At 42.3% G+C, this 21016-nt stretch overlaps 1 pseudogene; it reads right to left on the bottom strand.

Annotated features, from left to right (window-relative positions):
* Positions 1 to 1047: 1047 nt before the first annotated feature.
* LOC139229451 (U2 spliceosomal RNA) lies at positions 1048 to 1285 on the bottom strand (annotated as a pseudogene).
* Between the last annotated feature and the right edge of the window lie 19731 nt (positions 1286 to 21016).

The raw sequence follows: 21016 nt of genomic DNA, 5'->3' as shown, positions 1-21016 counted from the left end.
TTCATGCACAAGGACCCCCAGGTCCCTCTCCTGCAGCATTTTATAATCTTTCTCCATTTAAATAATTTGCTTTTTTATTTTTTCTGCCAAAGTGGATAACCTCACACTTTCCCAATTATACTCCATCTGCCAAATGTTTGCCCACTCACTTAGCCTGTCTATATCCCTTTGCAGATATTTTACGTCCTCCTCACAATTTGTTTTCCCACCCATCTTTGTATCATCAGAAAACTTGGCTATATTACACTCAGTCCCTTCATCCAAGTCATTAATATAGATTGTAAATAATTGAGGCCCCAACACCGATTCCTATGGCACCCCACTAGTTACTGTTTGCCAACTGGAAAATGACCCATTCATCCCGACTCTATTTTCTGTTAGTTAGCCAATCCTCTATCAATGCTAATATATTACCTCCAACCCCAGAGCTTTTACCTTGGGCAGGAATGTTTTATATGGCACCTTATCGAATGCCTTCTGGAAATCCAAATACACCACATCCACTGGTTCCCTCCTATCCATCCTACTTGTTACATCCTCAAAGAACTCCAGCAAATTTGTCAAACATGACTTCCCCTTCATAAAACCATGATGACACTGACTGAATTATGCTTTTCCAAATGTCCTGCTACTACTTCCTTAATAATGGACTCTAGCAGTTTCCAATGACACATGTTTGGTTAACTGGTCTATAGTTTTCTGCTTTCTGTCTGCCTCCTTTTTTTAAATAGGGGTGTTACATTTGCGAAAGAGGACAAGCCAAGATAGATCCTTGGAGACTCTGAAAGTAATGGTGAGGGGGCTAGAAGAGAACCCATTGGCTACAATCAACATAAGCAACCAATGAATGAGCAAAGTAAATATTTATAGTACAGCTCACTTTTAACCTAATTCCATAATACTCCTCGTAACAAAGAAAATAGTAAAAAAAAAAAATGTTTTAATTCGCAGCCAATCCTTCCAATTCTTTGTCAAATCACAAACGCCAGAGGTCACCTTGCACACATCAAGGATCACTCTGCGCCAATGCTCAGCCAAAAGGCCTAGAGCCACTGCACCATTCCTGGAAGTACTGCAATACCAGGTTCGTGCCATGGAGGTAGATGGGTCAGGCCCCCCACACACCTCCGTGGAGGTGGATGGGTCAAGCCACCCCACCCACCTCCTATTTCCAAAAAGCATAGGAGAACCACCTTCCTGATCCAGGGAGAACCACTTTGGGGTCATGGTTACTTCCCTGTCAGGTCAGTTACGCATGATCTTAGCCAAAAGGCCGAGAAGCGATAGTAAATATGCCATTCTGGCCCTTGTTAGTTTTTCTTTCTTTATTCACAGGATGTGGGCATTTGCTGGCAAGGCCAGCGTTTATTGCCCTTGAGAAGGTGGTGGCGAGCCGCCTTCTTGAACCGCTGCCGTCCATTGTAGCAGTATTTTTTGACAAGACAGAGTGGCTTGTTGGGCCATTAAGAGTCAACCACTTTGCTGTGGGTCTGGAGTCACAGATAGACCAGACTGGGTAAGGACAGCAGGTTTCCTTCCCTAAAGTACATGAGCTAAGTTTTTATGACAATCCAGTAGTTTCATAGCTCACTATTACTAATACGAGTTTTTAAATTCCAGATTTATTTAATTAACTATTTAAATTCACCAGGATTTGAACTCGCGTCTACCAGATTATTAGTCCCGACTTCTGGTTTACTAGTCCAGTAACATAACTGCTTTGCTATCCGAAGTATAACCGTCTTGACTAAATTCATCTGCACCTGACAGGTACTACCTTATGGAGAACACACTCGCCCCCTATATTTGTCTCTCTTATTAGACCTTCCACATCATGTATCCTGTCCTGAACTAAGTATCGCTCAGCCATCACCGACCAACTTCGCTGACCTACACTGGCTCCCCATCGCTACCCACGCATTAAATTTAGAATCCTCCTTTAAATCCTTCCAAGGCCTCCTCTGATCTCATCCAGTATTATATCCCCTCTTCAATCCTTTAGTCCTCTGACTCTGGCCTTTCATGTTTTGCCTCCTTTCCCTAACTTCAACCGGCTCTTAAGGACAAGGTAGAACTCCCTGTGTAAGCCCCACCTCTTCTCATTCTTTTGACTTAGCTTCCAGTCACCTCTCCTATGGGGAGTGGTAGTATTGTGGTTACCTTACTGGACTAACCTGGAGCCAATGTAGATCAGCGAGCACAGGGGTGATGGGCGAACGGGACTATGCGAGTTAGCACACAGGCAGCCGAGTTTTGGATCACCTCAAGTTTACGTGGGGTAGAATGTGGGCGACCGGCCAGCAGTGCGTTGGCATAGCCAAGTCTAGGGGTAACAAAGGCATGGATGAGGGTTTCAGCAGTGGATGAGCTGAGGTGGGGTGGAGGCAGGCGATGTTACAGAGATGGTAATAGGTGGTCTTAGTGATAGCGCGGATATGTGGTCGGAAGCTCAACTTGGGGTCAAATATGACGCCAAGGTGGCGAACAATCTGGTTCAGCCTGAGACAGTTGCGAGGGCGAGGGATGGAGTCAGTGGCTCGGGACCGGAGCTTGTGGCAGAGACTAAAGGAAATGGTTTTCGGTCTTCCCAATATTTGTTTGGATGAAATTTCTGCTCATCCAGTACTGGATGTCGGACAAGCGGTCTGGCAATTTAGAGACCGTAGAGGGGTCAGCGTACATGTGGAAACTGATGCTGTGTTTTCAGATGATGTCGCCAAGGGCCAGCATGTAGATAAGAAATAGGGGACCAAGGATAGATCCTTGGGGGACACCAGAGGTAACCGTGTGCCAGCTGCAAATTGCTGTTTAGTTTGTGCCAAATGTTACAAGTAACTGCTCAAAGATCACAGATTTTGCTTTCTTCTTTAATAAGGAAAAATCACACAAGTGCACCATAATTCAGCATTACATTTTCACATTGCAGTAACACAAAAGTTACAACATGGATCAAATATTTAGTGGGGAATGCTCATTATTTACACCACTTTTTGCTTCAGTTCTCTCGAAAGTCCCTTTTAAAAACAGCCAACCTTTTGATTTAAAGAAATAAAAAACAACAGAATTAATACAAAAAATTTCAGAAAGATAATGCATAATAAGTAATTCAATTTATAGTTCAACACTGTACAAACGTATCTATGGAACACCTACTCATATATATACAGACGTTTGAAGAAATTGTCCATTAGAGAATGTTAATTATTCCTTTCCATTCCTTAAGTTGCACACACGAGAAACACTGCAGTAAATGGAGGTATTATACACAGCTTATTTGTTTTATTTATTCCATTGAAAAAATCCATCAAAATGATCGACATTTAATTAAACCCTTTTCCACACACAAGCTTTATGACCTTCCAATTTCAGTCAGAGCTCTGAGCTGTTTTTGACTGATTCGGATGGGAAAGGTGAAATGTATATGTGGTCTTTAAAGCATAAATATATTGGTAAACATTGGTGTGTTTGCAGTAATGCTTAAGAAATCAAAGACAATTCATAAATCAGGAACCCAAGTAAGTAATTTTCTTCATAACACTCCAGCTGCAGTTACTTCTTAAAATCAATGACTGGCCTGTGCTGAACAATGATGATATGTGTGAGAACTAATAGATCTCTTGTGGTGTTGCACATGGGAAGTCTTCTTTTGTATGGTAGATAAGTTGGATATCCAGGCCAAAGCTTCCAGTGTAACAGGGTGGATACCTGGGCAGTGCTCGATGATGTGCTCCAGGGTCTGATTAGGAGTTCCATTAGGGATGCTTTAATCTTCCACCTATCAAGAAGATGGCTGCATCGACCGTGACCGGTTCTGAGGCAGTTGATGGTGGTCCACTGTTTGCGAGGAAGGTTTGATCCTTCAGGTTGTACTGTGGGGTCCCCTATAAGGAACCCATTCTGTATATCACAGCTCTTCCAAGCATTTCGCCGTCGGTCATCAAGGCTGAGGGGAGATCACTGATGGGCTTCGGCGACGGTCCAAAATGGCCTCTAGATTTGAGATGGGTTAGTGGTAGGTTGTTGAAGTCGGCCTGGATCAGCATGTCTTTGCTGGTGGGAAGTCAAAATCAAATGTGATCTTCAGGTGAAGCAGGGTTAGAGGGCTGGGGTAAATTGGACCAGAGTACCCGGGTATAATTCAGTTACCATTTTAAAGCCATACATTCTGTCTTTAATTTTACATTTCCATGATATAACTACCTATATCCACATTTCTAATTGGAACTGCTGTAAATTGGCATGCCTCCGTTGGTGGAAGAGCGTAACAGGAAGACATAGGCACTTTCCATTGTAAATGTGGGCACACAAATTTATTCACACTGGAGAAAGTTGACAGGAAGTGTGTGCAGATGCATGATTTTTAATGTATTACTATTTGATCTCCCATGGCTTTCAAACAGGGAGTCAAGAGAAGAATAGTCCAGGTGAAGCAAGTTTGAGGGCAGATTATAATTTGACCAGAGCATACATACAAACATAATTAAGTCTCCATTTTAAATTCATACATTCTGTCCTTGTTTTGATATATTTCCATTAAAAATTCCTGTGTTCAGAGTTATATTGGCAACTGCCTATGTACACTTGTCACACTATAATTACACCCTCCGATCAGTGGTGGTACTGCAACGCCTTCTCTGGCAGAAGGATGTAACCACAGGTATACAGGCAACTCTCGATTATCCGGGTCCGTCGCGGCTTGGGCTATGCCGGGTAAACGATTTCTCCGTTAGAGCAATTGACATTATAAAGTTAAAACCCGATGCCTTCCCAGGACGAAAGGACTCCGAACGCACCGGCCCGATGCCTTCCCGGGCAGAAATTTTAAATCCCGTTACAATGGTTTCCCGTTGGATCGGTGTGCGGATAATCGAGAGTTGCCTGTACTTACATAAGTAGTTTATAATGCAAGAATTTGACAGGAAGTTCACACAGGCATAAGATTGTTAATATATTAATTATAAATAGATAGAAATTGTGCTACGCTTGGAATGATTTCATATATAAAAATGTAAAAACAGGCTGGGCGTAAGTAAATCTTGAATTCTTAAATCTGAAATAAACCCACCAAAGTAAGTTTGCTGGATCATTTGTTACTATTTACAAATAGAATCATAGTGCAGAAGAATCCCATTTGATCTATGACTTGAGCTGGATTTGCAGTCAGAATTATCTTTCTTAAATCTAATTTCCCTGCCCTTTGCCTGTAACTTCTTGTATTCTTCCTTTTAATAGACTCATAGAAATGACGTGATTTTAAAAGTTTTAATATGGACATTATGAATGTTTGTTTGTGTTTGTAGAACAGCACAAGGTAATGAGGCATCAGAACCTCTTTTCCTTTTGGTGTGTCCTTGCTCCTGTTATGTTGGAAACATTGGCATTTAGTTTATTGAGGTATCTGTGCCAGGGATTTTGAAAGGTATGTTAAGAGGTAATAGCATCCGTACATCCGCTACTATATTTATCACAGATAGCTATAAAAATAGCATTAATTGATATATTAATTGCAGTAACTGTGGGTTGATGTGCATGATATGATTGCAAATACCCATCACTTAGAACTTATATAGTTTAGCTATTGTCGTTCATCTATGGCGCAATGTGCAGTCTCCAGAGAATACAACCGCTACACCAGCAACGATATGCTGATCCAGGCCGACTTGAACAATCTGCCACCAATCCATCTCAAATCTAGAAGGCCATTTTGGACCATCGTTGAAGCCCTTGATGACCGATGATGAAATGCTTGGGAGAACTGCGACATACGGAATGGATTCCTTATAGAGAATCCCACAGTACAACCTGAAGGATCAAACCTTCCTCGCAAACAGAGGACAACCATCAACCGCCTCAGAACCGGTCATGGTCGATGCTGCCACCTGCTCCATAGATGGAAGATTAAAGCATCCCCATCATGCGACTGTGGAGCTCCGATTCAGACCCTGGAGTGCATCATTGAGCACTGCCCTCCAAGGGAATTCACAGGAGATATCCACGCTGTTACACCGGAAGCTTTGGCCTGGATATCTGACTTAGATATTGACCTTTGATTTGCTTTGCTACTACTATACAAAAGAAGAAGTGTGACACAATATATTATGGAGTACATTTTACAAATTAATGCTCTTTGCACAGAGCTTAATGTAACAGGAGCACCTGTCACGAATTTGTGTGCAGAGATCTGTGTGTCCTGTAATTTTCACACCTATTATTAAAGTGTAGGCTCAGGTTCATGGCTGATTTCCCGCGAGCTCTCACCATGCAAAGATCTGGGCAAGAAGCACTAATTTGCTAAACACACCCATATAATAATGTTATAGAAAGAAAGACTTGCATTTATATAGCACCTTTCATGACCTCAGGAAGTCCCAAAGGGTTTTGCAGCCAATGAATTACTTTTGAAGTGTAGTCATTGTAGTAATGTAGGAAATGCTACAGCCAATTTGCACACAGCAAGCTCCCACAAACAGCAATGTGATAATGACCAAATAATCAGTTTTTAGCTATTGGTTGAGGGATAAATATTGGCCAGGACAATGGGAAGAACTCCCCTGCTTTACTTTGAAATAGCACCATAGGATCTTTTATGTCCACTCGAGAGGACAGTCGGGACCTTGATTTAATTTCTCATCCAGTACTGCACTGGAGTGTGAGCCAAGGGAACGGTAGCATAGTGGTTATATTACTGGACTAGTAATCCAGAAACATGAGTTCAAATCCCACCATGGCAGCTGTGGAATTTAAATTCAGTTAACTAAATAAATCTGGAATTAAAAAAGCTAGAATGGTGACCATGTAATTACCGGATTATTGTAAAACCCCTCTGGTCCTTTAGGGAAGAACATCTGCCATCCTTACCCATTACAGCTGAGATCAGTTAGCCTATATGTGATTCCAGACCCACAGCAATGTGGCTGACTCTTAACAGCGTCTCTGAAATGGTCAGCAAGCCACTCAGTGATGGGCAATAAATGCTGGCCTTGCCAGCGATGCCCACATCCTGTGAATTAAAAAAAGAGGTTGTGCCTGGAGAGTGCTCCCAACTGAGCTACAGCTGATACTTAATAAAGCCTGTTAATGTGTTTTAATGGTGGTGATATCTTAAGCTGCCTGAAATCTTCCCTTGAAGAATATGTGCAAAAATGAGGATACACTGCTCAGTGGGGTGTTTGTGTGGCATTGGTCAGGTGGGACAAAAAAGAGAAATTGCATAGTGTTGCAATTGCATGTAAGATCGCTGACTATTGCACAATCAAATGTGCATATAGCCAACATTTGCCTATATCAAAGTTTGTGACAATTGAGCAGAGTTAGAAACTGAAACTGAAATGTATGAGTGGCCTTGCTTCCCCAAATCTGTCATCATCATAGGCAGTCCCTCGAAATCGAGGAAGACTTGCTTCCACTCTAAAAGTGAGTTCTCAGGTGGCCGTACAGCCCAATATGGGAATTACAGTCTCTGTCACAGGTGGGACAGACAGTGGTTGAAGGAAAGGGTGGGTGGGGAGTCTGGTTTGCCGCACACTCCTTCCGCTGTCTGTGCTTGGTTTCTGGATGCTCTCGACGACGAGACTCGAGGTGCTCAGCGCAGTCCCGGATGCTCTTCCTCCACTTAGGCCGGTCTTGGGCCAGAGATTCCCAGGTGCCGGTGGGGATGTTGCACTTTATCAAAGAGGCTTTGAGGGTGTCCTTGTAACATTTCCTCTGCCCACCTGGGGTTCGCTTGCTGTGTAGGAGTTCCGAATAGAGCTCTTGCTTTGGGAGTCTCCTGTCAGGCATACGGACAATGTGGCCCGCCCAACGGAGCTGGTCGAGTGTGGTCAGTGCTTCAATGCTGGGGATGTTGGCCTGATTGAGAACACTTACATTGGTGCGTCTATCCTCCCAGGGGATTTGCAAGGATCTGTACAGTTCAGGCAAGCCACAGATCAGCATGTGAAACCCGAAATCACGACATGTACAGAATTCTATGAAATGTTGTAACCCTATATTTCAATATACTTAGGTTGTTAAATATGTTCTGAAGTTAGTTATTGGCAATTATACCTACTAGTACTGTAGATATAAGCACTTTTAATGGATTCTTAGTTATAACTTAGCCTCCAGGTCCTGCTGAACCTGCAAGGTATTAGCTCCAAGCCACATTATGTCTACTAATGGTATCCAATATATTTCTATGTATATCATAGAATCGTAGAAATTTACAGCACAGAAGGAGGCCATTTGGCCCATCATGTCTGTGCGGAGCGAAAAAGAGCTATCCAGCCGAATACCACTTTCCAGCTTTTGGTCAAGTGCACATCCAGGTACTTTTTAAATGTGGTGAGGGTTCCTGTCTCTACCACCCTTTCAGCGAATTCCAGGCCCCCACCCCCTCTGAGTGAAAAAGGTTCACCTCAACTCCTACCAATTACTTTAAATCTATGCCCCCTGGTTATTGACCTCTCTGCTAAGGAAAATAGGTCCTTCCTATCCACTCTTCCTATTCTATCCTTTCTATCCACATCCATCACAACAGTGACTGCACTTCAAAAGTACTTCATTGGCTGTAAAACGTTTTGAGATGTCCGGTGGTTGTGAAAGGCGCTATATAAATGCAAGTCTTTCTTTCTCTGTCTAGGTCCCTCATAATTAAATCTCAATTAAATCTCCCCTCAGTCTCCTCTGTTCCAAAGAAAACAACCCCGGCCTAGCCGATCTTGTCTCAAAGCTAAAGTACACCAGTCCTGGCAATATCCTTGTAAATCACCTCTGTACCCTCGCTAGTGCAATCACACCTAAAAATTTAAATAAAGGAATGAGCTCCCTTGGTTGTTCAGTGGATACACCGACTCCGATTTGGTAGCAAGCCATACAGACCAGGGAGTTCTCGGGTTCAATCGCCGATGTGTACTGAGCTACTTATCTCAGCTGTAATGGGAGTTGGATGTTATAACTGTTCTTGACACCCCTAGGTTAGGAACTGGTGGCCGGGGCGGGCGGGGGGTGGTGGAGGTGGAAACAGCCATGGTTCTTATCCAGTGACCCCTGTTGGAAAGTAAGTGGCAGTTGGGTGAGAACCAAGGTTAAAGTTGATTGTGATGCCACTCGTGGTTGAATAGCCTACCCATGCACACTGTGTCGGGTCACAGATAAAGAACGAGCACTTGAGTGAAGTATAAGAAGGTTGCGTCCTGCAGAACGATACCTTAACATTGGTCAGTGACTTAGGAGAGAACAGAGTGGAGTGTCAAATAACAAAATAGTTTAGTTAAAAATGAAAAATGCAGACAGCTTGTTTTTTTGTTACCTTGCAGAGCAGCTGAAGCTGCAGTCGTTTATTTCCAGTGTGAGGTTTAATTCAATAGTGCTTGATCAGTTATTTTCCTGGATGAATATCTGAATGGAGTGGAAAACCATAGAATTCCTCTTACAATATGGCTGACTGGAGGCACTGTATTCAAGTGCAAAGCGATGAAACTGCAGGGAAACTGAGAACAAAGGTACATATGGTGCTGCATAAACAGGCCAGTGTCGTGTAAACAAATCCAAACGGGCATTTAAAAAAATCAACAAACCTCGATGAAGGACCAACAGCACAAGATGCCATCAAGATTGGAACGATGAGGAGAGAAGACAAGATAAATCAATTAATACGAAATATAACACCTTTCAGGGTTTGAGTGTTTTGCAATGTGTGCAGTTTTGATAAGGCGAGGGCAAAAAAAGGACAGACACTGAATCTCAATTATGTAACGCTCCCTCAATAGGACATTTACATTCGACCTTTAGGGAGTACAATAATATTTCTGCAGCAGTAGCAGAAATGTGACTTTTTCGTTAGTTTGACAGCAGCTTCCTTTAAGAAAAGTTTTTTGATTCTGCACGTTTTGCAAAGTTACATTTATTAGAATCTTTAGAAGGCTAATTGGGGTCAGTGCAGCCCAATAGAGAAAATACATTCTTTGCAGAGGTTTCTATGAAAGATATTAATTGAATGGTGAGCAGTTTGCATTTTCTCCCCAGTATGCAGAGGGTTAATGAATGAACCGAGCAGGTCTAGTTACAAGTGGAATATATGGTCTCTTCAGTGATAAAGACTGAACAAGGTTAGGCCTCTACTCATTGGAGTTTAGAAGAATGAGAGGTGATCTTTTTGAAACATATAAGATTATGAGGGGGCTTGACAGGGTACATGCAGAGAGGATGTTTCCCCTCGTGGGGCAATACATAGAAACATAGAACATAGGTGCAGTAGTAGGCCATTCGGCCCTTCGAGCTTGCACCACCATTCTATTTGATCATGGCTGCTTTCCTGCTTTCTCTCCATACCCCTTGAACCCTTTGGCTGTAAGGGTCACATCTAACTCCCATTTGAATAAATCTAATGAACTGGCCTCGACAACTTTCTGTGGTAGAGAATTCCACAGGTTCACAATTCTCTGAGTGAAGAAGTTTCTTCTCATCTCGGTCCTAAATGACTTACCCCTTACCCTTAGACTGTGACCCCTGGTTCTGGACTTCCCCAACATCAGGAACATTCTTCCTGCATCTAACCTGTCCAGTCCAATCAGAATTTTATATGTTTCTATGAGATCCCCTCTCATCCTTCTAAACTCCAGTGAATACAGGCCCAGTCGATCCAGTCTCTCCTCATATGTCAGTCCTGCCATCCCGGGAATCAGTCTGGTGAACCTTCACTGCACTCCCTCAATAGCAAGAACATCCTTCCTCAGATTAGGAGACCAAAATTGAACACAATATTCCAGGTGAGGCCTCACTAAGGCCCTGTACAACTGCAGTAAGACCTCCCTGATCCTATACTCAATTCCTCTGGCTATGAAGGCCAACATGCCATTTGCCGCCTTCACCGCCTGCTGTACCTGCATGCCAACTTTCAATGACTGATGTATCCTAGCATCCAGGTCTCGTTGCACCTCCCTTTTCTTAATCTGTCACCATTCGGATAATATTCTGCCTTCGTGTTTTTGCCACCAAAGTGGATAACCTCACATTTATCTACATTATACTGCATCTGCCATGCATTTGCCCATTCACCTAACCTGTCCAAGTCACTTGCAGCCTCTTAGCGTCCTCTTCACAGCTCACACTGCCACCCAGCTTATTGTCTTCTGCAACCTTTGACATATTACATTCAATTCCTTTGTTTAAATCATTAATGTATATTGTAGATAGCTGGGGTCCCATCACTGAACCTTGCGGTACCCCACTAGTCACTGCCTGCCATTCTGAAAAGGACCCGTTTATCCCGACTCTTTGCTTCCTGTCTGCCAACCACATCAATACATTACCCCCAATACCATGTGCTTTGATTTTGCACACCAATCTCTTGTGTGGGACCTTGTCAAAAGCTTTTTGAAAGTCTAAATATATCACACCCACTGGTTCTCCCTTGTCCACTCTACTAGTTACATCCTCAAAAAATTCTAGAAGATTTCTCAAGCATGATTTCCCTTTCATAAATCCATGCTGACTTGGATTGATCATGTCACTGCTTTCCAAATGTGCTGCTATTACATCTTTAATAATTGATTCCAACATTTTTCCCACTACTGATGTCAGGCTAACCGGTCTATAAGTCCCTGTTTTCTCTCCCTCCTTTTTTAAAAAGTGGGGTTACATGAGCTACCCTCCAATCCATAGGAACTGACCCAGAGTCTATAGAATGTTGGAAAATGACCACCAATGCATCCACTATTTCTAGGGCCACTTCCTTAAGTACTCTGGGATGCAGACTATCAGGCCCTTGGGATTTATCAGCCTTCATCCAATCAATGTCCCTATCACAATTTCCTGACAATCTAGATCTAGGGGACATAGTTTCAGAATAAGGGGTCACCCATTTAAAACAGAAATAAGGAGGAATTTCTTCTCTCAGAGGGTCGTGAATCTTTGGAATTCTCTGCCCCAGAGAGCTGTGAAGGCTGGATCATTGAATATATTTAAGGCAGAGATAGACAGATTTTGTTATGGGGAGCGGGCGGGGAAGTGAAGTTGAGGCTAGGATCAGATTAGCCATGATCTTATTGAATGGTAGAGCAGGCTGGAGGGGCTGTATGGCCTACTCCTGTTCCTATTTCTTATGTTCTTATGTAACAAGACAGAAAGGAGTTGAAGATAAGGACAAGGAATTTTAACTCATTGCACTAAGGGATGGGGAGCCAGTTGAGGCTGGCAAGGGTTTGGGTGCTAGGTGAACAGAATCTTATGTGGCAGCAGAGTTCTGCATGAGTTGGAACCTATGTAAGATGGAGCTGTGAGCCAACAGGGAGGGTACTGGAAAGGTTTTGTCTCGGAATGGCAAAAACATTAATGTGCATTTCAGCAGCAGTGGCTAAGTAGAACTGAACAGAGCTGGTTATAGAGGAAAATAGATTGTAGGTTATGTACGTTCTCCATAGCAATCACTGAATGGGCAGGCTCAGCACCAGTGATTAAGAATGAACTCAGCAAGACATTGGTGATTGTACATCATGGATCAAGCCTGATTTCTCCATGGCAACCATTGATTGTGCATGTTTAGTACAAATGCAAGTCCTGTTTAGCAAGACAGTGCCCACACTCACCCATTACAATCAGGAGAGAGAGCAGCCATAGGGAAATAAAGTCTTTAAAATGTCTGAAAGCTTCATTCATTTCAGCTTCATGTCTTAATACCCACGACCACAGCAAAGTTAGTAGGTAATGTTATATGCGATTCTCTCTCTCCTCATAATCCCAGTGCTTATAGGAAATATTTACAAGATAAAAAAAATTCCTTCAGCGCTGAAATATTCTGCAGGGCAAATGTAAGAACCATTGTGACATATTTTGGTGGAAATACATTTCCTTTGTGTGTGAAAGAGCTTTACAGATTCCACTTTCAAAACCACAAAGATTCAAAAATAGGAAACGCAGCTTACTCCTATCTGGATTACGTTAGTACTTACAGACACATTAACCTACTGGGTCCGTATCCCCACTGAGTCCAGTGTTTCGCAGGACGCCGTTTGATTTAACAGTGGCTGCTACAATAACTTTTCATGCTTTTGTTCTTTACATAAAAGAATGAAAATGAATACATTTACATTTTTTCAGCTCTTAATCAAATGAGAAAGATATTCTGAGGTTCAGTGAGTTTCCCTTGTTCTGGTTATCAGTTTAGAGTTAAAAACAAATCATGCCTTTTTCAGATGTTGTACAAAATAAGTGGAGTGTTTTGAAAATATATCTTACAACTCAGTGTCAAACTGCACATTACCCATAAACACGAAAGGACAGCAAAGAGCACCAATTAAAAGGGTTGTCCAAATAAAATAAAAAGTCAAAGAACAATTTTTTTAAACCAGACTAACTAATTTGAACAATTAACACAATTAATACACAAGGAAAGGTTTAGGATAAATATTGACAGGTATTCTCAACAAATACCTCATTTTTAATTTGCTCTTCAACTATCCCACAAGTCAATTTTCCTTTACATAGTAGTTACAGCACAGAAATAGGCCATTCGGCCCATCTGGTCTATGCTGGGGCTTATGCTGCACATGAGCCTGCCCCTCTTCATCGAACACATAAGTATAATCTATACCTTTCTCCCTCATGTTTATCCAGCTTTATTTCTAAGAACTACACATAGTGCTGCCTTGCTAGCTCAGTTGGCAATGCCCAGTGTGCTACTGGGTCATAGGAGCCATAATGTCGCAGGTTTAATCCTCAAGTCCGTCCTGAGTTAGGTCATTCTGGCCATGGTAGTGATTGGACTGCAATGCCACAGTGGGAAGTGTTGGGGGGGGGGGGGGCGGATATCAGCTAGAGTACACCTCACTGGTTACCATCCCTGCTGAAAGGTGCATGCATATATATGTTGGCTGATAACAGGGTTATCCTCAACTGTGAGATGCTCCATGCTCTAATAGCCTAACGAGAACTGTCTAGGCTCACATCTGAAGAATGGAACTGTACCCCAGTGTGAAGCAATACCTTCAGGAGAAGAGAATTACTAGCTGTTCTGTACCTTCTATGAAAAAAAGTAAAGAAGTCTGTAGGAAGGAGGCATTCAAATAACAATAAGCTGTTACGTCCGAATTTGTGTTACACTGGGGACTAGTTACTTTAACGCACCTGTATAAGCTATCTCATTTAAGAGGAAGGAAAGTCTTAGTGAAGTACTTTCTGTTCAACATATAGAATCATAGAAATTTACAGCATGGCCCATCGTGTCCGCGCCGGCCGACAAAGAGCTATCCAGCCTAACCCCACTTTTCAGCTCTTGGTCCGTAGCCCTGTAGGTTACGGCACTTCAAGTGCAGATCCAGGTACTTTCTAAATTCGATGGTTTCTGCCTCTACCATCCTTTCAGGCAGCGAGTTCTAGACCCCCACCACCCTCTGAGTGAAAAAATGTCCCCTCAAATCCCCTCTAAACCTCCAACCAATTACTTTAAATCTGTGCCCCCTGGTTATTGACCCCCTGTGTCTATGTATAAAATATGTGTGAGTACATTTATTTCCGGTGCCTTTCATTTTTATAGCAATGCTGAGCAGCCAACAGTAAGAGAAACAAAGATGTGGAAAAAAATGTGGAACCTTGGTTATCTGCCAGAATTTATATTTTTGTAAAGAACTCTCAATGTAATGAAAGAGCGAAGTTCATGAAGCTCAGCTAAAACATCTATTGACTGGAGAAATAGAAGCTGTTGATTATTCACGAATTTCAGTTTTCACTGGGGCAGAATCCTCTCATTATGATGGTTGACTGAAGTTCCACTATATTTAGAAAATTGTAAACTGCTTGAATAATTAAAGTCTGTGTAAGAACATTGCAACATTTCTCCCAGACCAATTCAGCAAACCCATTTTCTCAGAGTAAAAGGCTAAAGAACTCAAGGATTATATGTGCGCTTGAATATTGTATACTCTCTCGATCTTCAAGTTCCCTGGTACAGTGGTTTGCCACTAATACTAATTTGCTTTCCCCAAGCAATCTCCTCACCCTGCTCCCCACTCCACCCTGCGCAGTTTCCAAAGTTGGTGTGAGTTTTGTTATAAAAGTTAATCCAAAGTGCCTGTACATGACATGTCAGAGTGCAGTGTATTATTGTATTAAGTTAATGAATCCTTGTTAACCACTGTACTTAGTTGACCAGAATTATAAAAGTGCATTATACAGAGGAGGAAGATCCCAGATTGTATGCTTGATCTGTGCTGAGCAGATCACATTTGAGTGTATGTTCACATAGCCTCCAGGACTGCCGTGGAGTCTCTAGGAATTGAAGTTCAATCTACTGGGCACTGCTGCAAGCAACAATGGGAGAAAAATAATTGGGGAATTGCAAAAGTTCTGATTTTTTTTCCAATTTCTTTGAACACTTTCATTTACTAGTTACAAGAATATTGGAGATGGGGGACAAGGCTGTCTTACTGGGCGGGGTGGTTGACAGCGAGTGGTCTTAAGAACATAAGAAATAGGAGCAGGAGTCGGCCATTTGGCCCCTAGAGCCTGCTCCGACATTCAATTAGATCATGGCTGATCTGATCTTGGCCTCAACTCCACTTCCCTGCCCACTCCCCGTAACCCTTGACTCCCTTATCGTTCAAAAATCTGTCTATTTCCACCGTAAATAAATTCAATGACTCAGCCTCCACAGCTCTGGGGCAGAGAATTCCAAAGATTCACGACCCTCTGAGAAAAGAAATTCCTCCTCATTTCCGTTTTAAATGGCTGACCCCTTATTCTGAAACAATGACCCCTAGTTCCAGATTGCCCCACGAGGGGAAACATCCTCTCTGCATTTATCCTGTCAAGCTCCTTCAGAATCTTATATGTTTCAATAAGATCACTTCTCATTCTTCTAAACTCCAATGAGTATAGTCCCCACCTGCTCAACCTTTCTTCATAAGACAATCCCTTCATCTCAGGAATCGACCTCATGAACCTTCTCTGAATTGCCTCCAATGTAAGTATAGTCCTCCTTAAATAAGGAGACTAAAACTGTACGCAGTACTCCAAGTGTGGTCTCACTAACGCCCTGTACAGTTGTAACAAGACTTCCTACTTTTATAGCCCATCCCCCTTGCAATAAAGGCCAACATTCCATTTGTCTTTCTAATTACTTGCTGTACCTGCATACTAACATTTTGTGTTTCATGTACAAGGACCCCAGATCCCTCTGTAGCTCAGAATTTTGTAATCTCTCCCCATTTAAATAATTTGCTTTTTTATTTTTCCTACCAAAGTGGTTAGCTCATATTTTCCCACATTATACTCCATCTGCCAAATGTTTGCCCACTCACTTGGCCTATCTATATCCCTTTGCAGATTCTTTGCGTCCTCCTCACAAGTTGCTCTCCCACCTATCTTTGTATCAGCAAACTTGGTTACATTACATTGGTCTCTTCATCCAAGTCATTAATATAGATTGGAAATATTTGAGGACCCCGCACTGATCCCTGTGGCGCTCCACTAGTTAGTTTGCCAATCTGAAAATGACCCATTTATCCCGACTCTCTGTTTTCTGTTAGTTAGCCAATCCTCTATCCATGCTAATTAATATATTACCCTCAACCCCGTGAGCTCTTATCTTGTGCAGTAACCTTTTATGTGGCACCTTATCAAATGCCTTCTGGAAAAACAAATACACATCTACTGGTTCCCCTTTATCCACCTTGCTCGTTACATCCTCGTGATCATGCAATGAAACCTCCAGGAATATGTTCTACCAGTGTTGGTAACCATAGTTGAGTGGTGATAATGAGTTACAATTGCCTTCGGTGGCCCTGGGGTAGGAAGAGAAACATTGTCCAGTGTTCCCAGTCATTATTATCCAATGATCCCTGCTAGAAATGTGCATCTGTGAATGTTGGGCTCAGACAAGATTGTGCTCAGCACTGATGTCTCTCAAAGATGACTAGCCTGCTGTCTAAGCTCAGAGATAAAGAATTGCCACATGGACCAGGTAATGGAGTGTAACAGCACTATAAGCCATCAACAACAACACAACTTGCATTTATATAGCACCTCAAATGTAGTAAAACATCCCAGCGCTATCAAAGAAAATTTGACGGAGCCAAATAACGAGATACAATAGGGGGCAGACAAAAGGCAGGTAACTATAGGCTGGTTAGTTTAACATCTGTAGTGGGGAAAATGCTTGAAGCTATCATTAAGGAAGAAATAGCGGGACATCTAGATAGGAATAGTGCAATCAAGCAAACGCAACATGGATTCATGAAGGGGAAATCATGTTTAACTAATTTACTGGAATTCTTTGAGGATATAATGAGCATGGTGCATAAAGGTTTACTGATGGATGTGGTGTATTTAGATTTCCAAAAGGCATTCGATAAGGTGCCACACAAAAGGTTACTGCAGAAGATAAAGGTACGCGGAGTCAGAGGAAATGTATTAGCATGGATAGAGAATTGGCTGGCTAACAGAAAGCAGAGAGTCGGGAGAAATGGGTCCTTTTCGGGTTGGAAATCGGTGGTTAGTGGTGTGCCACAGCGATCGGTGCTGGAACCACAACTGTTTACAATATACATAGATGACCTGGAAGAGGGGACAGAGTGTAGTGTAACAAAACTTGCAGATGACACAAAGATTAGTGGGAAAGCGGGTTGTGTAGAGGACACAGAGAGGCTGCAAAGAGATTTAGATAGGTTAAGCGAATGGGCTAAGGTTTGGCAGATGGAATACAATGTCGGAAAATGTGAGGTCATCCACCTTGGGGAAAAAAAACAGTAAAAGGGAATATTATTTGAATGGGGAGAAATTACAACATGCTGCGGTGCAGAGGGACCTGGGGGTCCCTGTGCATGAATTCCAAAAAGTTAGTTTGCAGGTGCAGCAAGTAATCAGGAAGGTGAATGGAATGTTGGCCTTCATTGCGAGAGGGATGGAGTACAAAACAGGGAGGTCTTGCTGCAACTGTACAGGGTATTGGTGAGGCCGCACCTGGAGTACTGCATGCAGTTTTGGTCACCTTACTTAAGGAAGGATATACTAGATTTGGAGGGGGTACAGAGACGATTCACTAGGCTGATTCCGGAGATGAGGGGGTTACCTTATGATGATAGATTGAGTAGACTGGGTCTTTACTCGTTGGAGTTCAGAAGGATGAGGGGTGATCTTATAGAAACATTCAAAATAATGAAAGGGATAGACAAGATAGAGGCAGAGAGGTTGTTTCCACTGGTCGGGGAGACGAGAACGAGGGGGCACAGCCTCAAAATACCGGGGAGCCAATTTAAAACCGAGCTGAGAAGGAATTTCTTCTCCCAGAGGGTTGTGAATCTGTGGAATTCTCTGCCCAAGGAAGCAGTTGAGGCTAGCTCATTGAATGTATTCAAGTCACAGATAGATAGATTTTTAACCATAAGGGAATTAAGGGTTATGGGGAGTGGGCAGGTAAGTGGAGCTGAGTCCATGGCCGGATCAGCCATGATCTTTTTGAATGGTGGAGCAGGCTCGAGGGGCTAGATGGCCTACTCCTGTTCCTAATTCTTATGTTATGTTCTTATGATAGATAACCAAAAGCTTGCTTAAAGAGGTAAAAGAAAGAAAGATTTGCATGTATATAGTGCCTTTCACGACCACCGGAAGTCTCAAAGTGCTTTACAGCCAATGAGGAACTTTTGGAGTGTAGTCACTGTTGCAATGTAGGAAACGCGGCAGCCAATTTGTGCACAGCAAAGTCCCGCAAACAACAATGTGATAATGACCAGATAATCTGTTTTTGTTATGTTGATTGAGAGATAAATATTGGCCAGGACACCGAGGTTAACTCCCTTAATCTTCTTCGAAATAGTGCCACAGGATCTTTTACGCCCGTCTGAGAGAGCAGACGGGGCCTCAGTTTAACATCTCATCTGAAAAACGGCACCTCCAACAGTGCAGCGCTCCCTCAGCACTACATTGGAGTGTCAGCCTAGATTTTTGGGCTCAAGTCCCTGGAGTGGGACTTGAATTCACAAACTTCTGACTCAGAGGCGAAAGTGCTGCCCTCTGAGCCACAGCTGACACATGATATAATAGGACAGGTGGCCAAAAGCTTGATTAAAGAGGTCGTTTTTTTTGGAGCGTCTTAAAGGAGGAGAGGTAGAGAGGCGGTGAGGCTCAGGGAGGGAATTCCAGAGCTTAGTGCCTTGGTAGCTGAAGGCATGGCCACCAATGGTGGTGCGATGAAAATTGGGAATGAGCAAGAGGCCAGAATATGGGAGGAGCGCAGAGATCAAGGAATCAATGCGCGAAGGAGAGGGGGAAAAGTAACTACTCTACTTAAGTTTTCTTGTACAAAAGGAGATGAAATATACATTTGTGATTAAACTTATTTGTCAGTTTGTTTTTTGGCAAATAAATTAACTGAGAGTCAAAATTGGCAACTATACTGACATAATCTGGCAAAAGAAAAAAATGTTGAAAGTACATTAACAGTCGGAATTGAAGTATTCTTTTAATGAGACAAACATTTGAAATACATGACTATGTTATAAATATATACACCACATTTTTCTGATATGCAAAGGTGCCGATTTGCATATTTGTTCGGTAAAACATAAAAGTCCTTTAATGAGGCAGTGATAAAATGGCATCATGTGTGGGTCTGGGGTTTCATTAGCCCCAGTGCCTTCTTCAGTAGCCAACAGTTGCCGCCTTCATTCTGTTTGCACCACAGTTAAATATATTTTCTGCCAAACTCCGGTACGTGCTATGCCAAAGAAAAACACACATACTACTCGTACAGTACATGATTACAGAAGGGTCAGTCATGCCTATATTGAAAACAACATTTTGTCCTTTAAAATTGGATGTTTCTACTTGAAGGTTAAAAATAACCAACAGTCACATATTTAAAGACTTCAGTTCTGTTGCCATAGAAACCAGCCTCGAGAGCAAAACAGGCCTAGATTTTCAGTGACATTTAAAGAGGCTGTTTTAAAAGGCCTAGAAGGCTTAATTTAAGCAATATCTGTCAAAGATGAAGCATATATGAATATGCTGTTACTGTTTTTGACATTAAAAAATGTAGTGTTTGATAAACCTTTAACATCCAACCTTTGTTGCACCAGAAACAGAAATACAAGTTTACAACTGCAGTTACTTAAACTATTACTTGATCTCCTGTGGCATTGTACATGGGGGAGTTAAGACCAAATGCAATATTCAGGTGAAGTAGGGTTAGCGAGCGGGGCATAATTAGACCATAGCCCGCAGCTGTAATTCAGTCAATATTTTAAAGTCATTTCGTCCTTATATTTATATAACAATTAGATCATTTTATTTATAATTCAATAGAAATTTGGAAACAGAGAAGTAGAGTTGGTTCGGAACAAAGGAGTTTCTCTGCAATGCAGGATAAGGAGCTGAGAGATGCAATAACTGAGGTGTGACAGCACCACCACTGGCAGGAGGGTGTAATTACAGTGTGACAAGTTTACATAGGCAGCTTCCATTATAAATGTGGACATAGAAATTTATAATTGACACGAGTGTGATAAAAATGTAATGACAGGAAGTACGGTTTTGTAGACAGGGAGTGCATGCAGATGTAAGTTTTTAATACATTATAGATAGCGGACAAGAGGAAATCTTGCTTGGTTCCTAACCTCCCTCTTGTTAGGCAATAGTAAGTATTTTGGACTTCGCTGTGATACCCTTCAGACGGAATAGTCCACCAACACTCACTGCCCACACTCAGACAGGAAGAGTGGCCACTTAGACAAGGACCCATGGAATCATCCTCCAGCCGAAATCAGTGGAGAATATCAGGGGAGGTATTGACACTAAATAGCCTCTTTATCCACTGATCAACATATCTTACTGCAGCAGGAGCATTACTATAGGGAGACCGGAAATTTATATAACAGGAGGAAACTGGCCTTACTGCTGCTTTCTTGCTAAAAGTCTGCCCTAGTGTCCTGCCTTCTCCCCTTATTCATCAATCCCCCCCACCTTTTCCACAAGATCATAAAATAGCTGTGGATGAAGAAGGCCCTTTTGTGTATTTGGCATCTTCCTTCTCAAATAACAGCCACAC

The sequence above is a fragment of the Pristiophorus japonicus genome, chromosome 18 (genome assembly GCF_044704955.1).
Source record: "Pristiophorus japonicus isolate sPriJap1 chromosome 18, sPriJap1.hap1, whole genome shotgun sequence".
Taxonomy (NCBI): domain Eukaryota; kingdom Metazoa; phylum Chordata; class Chondrichthyes; family Pristiophoridae; genus Pristiophorus; species Pristiophorus japonicus.
Note: the sequence above shows the minus strand (reverse complement) of the source record. Positions and strands in the feature narration are given on the sequence as shown.